Source organism: Ictalurus furcatus, chromosome 9, assembly GCF_023375685.1.
Source record: "Ictalurus furcatus strain D&B chromosome 9, Billie_1.0, whole genome shotgun sequence".
In the NCBI taxonomy this organism is placed as follows: Eukaryota; Metazoa; Chordata; class Actinopteri; order Siluriformes; family Ictaluridae; genus Ictalurus; species Ictalurus furcatus.
In genome coordinates this window covers 27,677,992-27,684,470 of record NC_071263.1, presented here as the reverse complement: position 1 = coordinate 27,684,470, position 6,479 = coordinate 27,677,992, and the positions used below count along the sequence as shown (strand labels likewise).

Sequence of the window (6,479 nt, the reverse complement as noted above, 5' to 3'; positions counted from 1 at the left end):
CACTTATCAATAATTCTTCCAACGCATACGCCTTCCCAGAGCATAAATACATACAAAGGTACGAAAGGTTTCCATTGATGGGACCACCTCAGCAATAAGGAAAAGTATGGTTTGTTATCTTGATGTCAGTGTAGACATCAAGATCCTAAGGGACGATATAGTAGTCCCAGACAGGAAGTGCCCAAAATGGCCCTGCTCTATAATTTCCGTTTTAGCATAGAACTTATATAATAATAATAATAATAATAATAATAATAATAATGCTGGAAAGGCAGGAAGTTTAGCTAGCTAGCACACTTCTTTTCTTAAGTTAGCTAGCTAGCACAGTGTGTGTTGTCTCAACTAGGTTATCGGTAGAGATGTCATAAAACCTTGGCATATCGATTATTAATCAGCATGTTAATTTTTGATGTGTTGTGTATACATTAATCGTTGAAAATGACGTTTAAATGGGTGCTTTGTGTTTGCTAGCTGTTTCACATTGAAGTCTGTGGATTAATATTGCCTGGCGTAATAGCTTTGGGAAACCACAGGGGGGAGATATGACAGATCCCGTGGTTAAGATTGATCTCCATCACACCTTTGACCCGTAGTACGGCTAGCCATTTAGCGGGTCTTCCTGATATGACACTGTCTGTGTGGTGTTAATCATATATATATATATATATATATATATATGTAGGCCTACCTTATAGATTTAAGGAAGCGCTGCAGCAGCCAGAATTTACACTCACGGTCCACTTTATTAGGAACACCTGTACATCTGCACATTCATGCAGTTATCTAATCAGCCATCATCATGTGGCAGCAGCACAATGCATAAAATCATGCAGATACAGGTCAAGGGCTTCAGTTAATCTTCACGTCACATCACAGCGACAGTTCTGTGGGTGGGAACAACATTGGCGATGGGAGAATAGCCAGTTAGCAGCTCATTTAATCATGTGACTGCGTTTGCAGTTCATTGTTTGGATGAAGATTCTGGGGAAATGGAGTTAAGCCAGGCCTGTTCAGGAAGCCCTGAGATATTGCAGCGGCGACTACAGCAGGACGATGCAAACGGTTGGCTTCATTTGTCTATATCTGTTGCTACAGGGATGCTAATCCTCTCCTCCACGAGCTACCCCTGAATCTGTTTTTACTAGAATTTCAAGCAATTAAAAAAAAAAAAGAGGCTAGAATGTATAGAATTATTTCTAAGACCTCTTGATAGTCACCGTTTGCGTGTTCACGTTGCGTCATATCACTGGCTAAGCCTGTGTGTGTGTGTGTGTGTGTGCATGTTACCCATAATGCACTGCAAAAACTGTTTTTCCGAATGTAATTTGAAATGAGCGTGCACTGAAGTGTACCAGTAACGACTAGCTTCCCAGCTGAGCGTTTTAATCTGTTTAGAAAGATTCAGTGACTAGCTAGCAGGCAGTTAGCTAGCTGCTAAATAGTCATCTTATGGTGTGAGGTTCTCTTTGAGTTCTCTTTCCTAGCGGTTCTAGATTGTGATGCAGGATCACAACGTGTTCAGAAATGTATTCAGTGATTGTTTATTTTACTATAACGAATTCCACCCCGAGTCGTGGCGTATTCATTGTCGCCAGCGGACGTACGCCGTTCTGTTCCTCGCGTCTCCATATCGCCTGTCTGTGACTTTAAAGCGTTTTATTATTCCGCTTTTCTCTTCAGATTACGAGTCTTAAACCTCACGACAGTCGGGTACGCCCCCGTAGTGTCACCGAGCTGAATGTGTAATCTGTATGTGTCTCAACAAGGAAGCCGGCCGTCTGAAGTCTCGATTATCATATAACACAGCCAAACAATTACTCTGCAGAAGGGTGAAGGGTATGAGGAGAATATTCAATATGATATTTCTTTCTTATGAAAGGATGAACATGAAAAGAGGGGATTCATTTTGCAGTGATCCTGAAATCAGTATAATATAAACAGTCATATCCAGCAGAAATTGGCTGCCGGGCTCTTGAAATGAAAATGGTTTGGAGTACGCGTAGAGGACATCAGGCATTTATTTGATGAAATCAGCTATATATTGCAGGTATGGTTTATGTTATGGTTATAGTATGGACACATGAGGGCTGCGAATCAAACCACTTGTATATACAGTATTAATCTTTACCGTGTGATCTTCAGCTGTGTCTGGCTTTCTACATTACCCACAATGCCATTCGACTTCCTGCCAATAGTGGTGCAGTGGGATTTAGCCCTTGCATCATTTCTATGTAAAGAGAGTGATGCAGCGGTGCTTTAGTCCTTCCGTCTGTCCAGATCTTCATGTGTACACTTGGCTTAAAGAGATCAGCTTCTAAACTCACATGCTAATGCTAATAGCATCGTGCTTGACATTTCTGCTGGGAAACCTTGGGTCCTGCCATTCGTATGGATGTTTCTTTGGCACGTACCACCTTCCTAAACACCGATGCAGACCAAGTACACATCTTCATGGCACCGGTATTCCCTAACGGCTGTAGGCTCTTTCAGCAGGATGATGCACCATGCTACACTGCAAAAATAGTTCAGGGACGGTTTGAGGAACATGACAAAGAGTTCAAGGTGGGATTTGAGCTCAAGCTGATCGAGCATCTGTGGGATGTGCTAGACAAACATGTCTGATCCATGGAGGCCCCACCTCGCAACTTACAGGATCTGCTGCGAACGTCTCGGTGCCAGATACCACAGCACACCTTCAGAGGTCTTGTGGAGTCCATGCGCCGAAGAGTCAGAGCTGTTTTGGTGGCACAAGGGGGGACCTACACGATATTAGGCAGGTGGTTTTAATGTTATCGCTGATCGGTGTAAGATAAGCATATATGTATGGGCGTAGTATTGATGTAGAAATGGATGTGAAAGCGGATGTTTGCTGTCTAACATTCGCAGTACAGGAACTCCAGTGCCCGGGTTGTGTTTACATAGCAGCCGGTGTGTTTTTCTTCTCTCAGACAGCTTCTGTCCGCTACAGCAACTTTAAGATGCCATGTAAGGACTGGGTATCACTGCACAACACAGAGATATGACAAGTGCACACACACACACACACACACACACACACACACACACAGAGAGGAAATAAAACAGAATGGGATGGTAATAATATTTACATCACATCAATACACAGTAATTTTAATATTTAACTGTACTTGATCACCAGTGCATCCCAAGTGGAGTTTATGGAGAGCTCGCACACACACACACACACACACACACACACACACACACACACTGAAGGATGAACATAATGTTTAGGATGGTCATGACTTGATTCATTAGACACTAGAGTCTTAGTAGATATGACTCATATGACTCATTGCGTGCTCAATCCTATGAGTGTTTGAGGAAGTGTGTGTGTGTGTGTGTGTGTGTGTGTGTGTGTGTGCTCGCTCAGGAAAGGCAGCTCTGAAATCTAGCTTGTTGTTGTTTATTCACAGGACCTGATCTCTCTGCAGGACATCTCAAATCCCATGAGCCTTTGAGCCAGCAGAAAGGTACCAGGAGAAAAGAGAGGTAGAAAAGGTAGACTTGCAACACACACACACACACACACACACACACACACTTTTTGTTACAATTTATATTTGCATTTAGTTTGCTCTTTTAATATATATTTTTAAAGTTACATTTGTGATGTAGCAAATGAAAAGGGGGCAATTGCAAGAGGGGACACAGAGCAAATAATGACACAAGGGACAGATCAGGTAATGACACAGAGGACAGCTCAGGTAATAATACAGAAGACAAATCAGGTAACGACACAGGGGACAGAGCAGATAACAGCATGGGACAGCCTGAACAATGACACGGGACAGATCAGGTAATAATATAGAGGACAGATCAGGTAATGACACAGGGGACAGATCAGTTAATAATTCAGGGGACAAATCAGGTAATGAAACAGGGGACATATCAGGCAATGACACGGGACAGATCAGGTAATAATATAGAGGACAGATCAGGTAAAGACACAGGGGACAGATCAGTTAATAATTCAGGGGACAAATCAGGTAATGAAACAGGGGACAGATCAGTTAATAATTCAGGGGACAAATCAGGTAATGACACAGGGGACAGAGCAGATAACAGCATGGGACAGCCTGAACAATGACACGGGACAGATCAGGTAATAATATAGAGGACAGATCAGGTAATGACACAGAGGACAGCTCAGGTAATAATACAGAAGACAAATCAGGTAATGACACAGGGGAAAGAGCAGATAACAGCATGGGACAGCCTGAACAATGACACGAGACAGATCAGGTAATAATATAGAGGACAGATCAGGTAATGACACAGGGGACAGATCAGTTAATAATTCAGGGGACAAATCAGGTAATGAAACAGGGGACAGATCAGTTAATAATTCAGGGGACAAATCAGGTAATGATACAGGGGACAGATCAGGCAATGACACGGGACAGATCAGGTAATAATATAGAGGACAGATCAGGTAATGACACAGAGGACAGCTCAGGTAATAATACAGAAGACAAATCAGGTAATGACACAGGGGACAGAGCAGATAACAGCATGGGACAGCCTGAACAATGACACGGGACAGATCAGGTAATAATATAGAGGACAGATCAGGTAATGAAACAGGGGACAGATCAGGCAATGACACGGGACAAATCAGGTAATGGCACAGGGGATAGATTAGGTAATAATACAGGGGACAGATCAGGCAATGACACGGGACAGATCAGGTAATAATATAGAGGACAGATCAGGCAATGACACAGGGGATAGATCAGGTAAGGAAACAGGGGACAGATCAGGTAATAATACAGGGGACAAATCAGGTAATGGCACAGGGGATAGATTAGGTAATAATACAGGGGACAAATCAGGTAATGCCACAGGGGACAGATCAGGTAATAACACAGTTGACAGATCAGGTAATAACACAGAGGACAGATCAGGTAATGACCAGAATTGGGTGTAATTAGTTTTTCTGATAACGCAGTAACGTAACACATTACGTTTTAAATGTATGTAACTTGATTACAGTTGCTGAAGTCGATAAAAATTACCTTACTTAATCAGATTAAAATTTTAAAGTAGTAATTAGTAATCTGTACTGGATTTACTTTTTAACTTACCCACCACTGGTACTGACACAGGGGACAAGGCAGGTAAACTTGGATTAGATAAATAAACATGAAACACAGAACATATAATTATGCAGGAGACACAGATTGGAAAATTACACAGGAGACACAGATGGCAGAGAACCCAGATAAGGTAATGATAATAAAGGAGATGCAGCTCAGCCAGAGGTTTAGGATTCAATAAAGAAATTAAAAAGCCACAACACAGCCGGCTACAGATCTCGGATGAAGAGGGCTGGCTTAAGCAGACTCATCGCACTCTGATCTCCTGGTTTACAGCTTCTGTAGAATAAATGTAATGTTTTTAGAGTAAGTTCAAACTTACCTCAGGTGGTGCCAGATAGAGATTTTGATTTTTAATTTCTCATTCCTTTGGGGTTTTTTTTTTTTGTATATCTTGTTCCCCAACAACCAAAGTCTTTGGGTGATAGGAGCCGTGTTTCAGACGTGATTCCTAAAACCCCAGGGCTTTGATAACGAGATACGCCACCTGAGCAAACATATGCTTTTCTTTGCACAGCATTATATGAAATATGTTTGCGTAGTGTTATGTGGAACGTCTTTCATTTAAGTTCAGCCATGCTGGATGCTGTTAAAAAAGCTACCATTCCACATTGAGCTGGAAGATCAAAACAGCCACCCAGGGGGCAACCGCTGATAGATTCTCCACCGCCAGCATAAAGGTATCATTTACATGAGGGCAGGTCGACACCTGGACACATGCTTGATGCCCTGCTACATGTGGTGGAGAATGTTTCTGCATGTTTTTATGGTCTCACCATGATCATTCTTTACTGAGAAGCAATGGAGAGGCAAGAGTAAGCATTTTTTAGGGATATGAAAGTTTAATATTATCATATACACCCCTACACCTCTACCAGGGATGTAGTGGTAAAAAGAAATGTGGGTAAAATTTAAACCTACATGGGCACCCAGGCTAAAAATAATAATAGTTTTGCCAAGGTTATTTCATGTGAGCTGCCTGTAGTTTCATTTTTTTTTTTAAATATATTATTGCTGACTTTAAAAACTTATGTAAATCCTCATGGGAACACCAATTGAAGTACTGAATAAACTGTTAATTATGATAAGAGCATGTCATTTGTTAAGACGAATTAGACACTGCTGCGTAACAGTTGTAACACAGTGTGAGGTTAAAAAAAAAAAGAATCCTTCATTTTCTCCACCATCGAATATTAGTCGTATTTTGTATCTATCAAATATTCCTTTGATGGAGGAGAGATTAATTGTCTCAGTGTATTGTGTCAGTGAAATATATTGAGAAGTATTATGCTCCGTTGAGAAAAGCCTCTGAAACTGTAATGATTCTAGGTAACAAGCATTGCCAGGTCTGCATCAGAACAC

The 6,479-nt window shown here is 41.5% G+C and overlaps 1 protein-coding gene across 1 annotated transcript in view; it reads left to right on the top strand.

Moving 5' to 3' along the window:
- chrm3a (cholinergic receptor, muscarinic 3a) overlaps positions 1–6,479 on the top strand; it is a 111,647-nt gene that overhangs the window by 89,301 nt on the left and 15,867 nt on the right. The window contains exon 2 of the mRNA XM_053633895.1: positions 3,435–3,519. The gene's annotated coding sequence lies outside the window, so the exon portion shown is untranslated. The remainder of the gene's footprint in view (positions 1–3,434; positions 3,520–6,479) is intronic.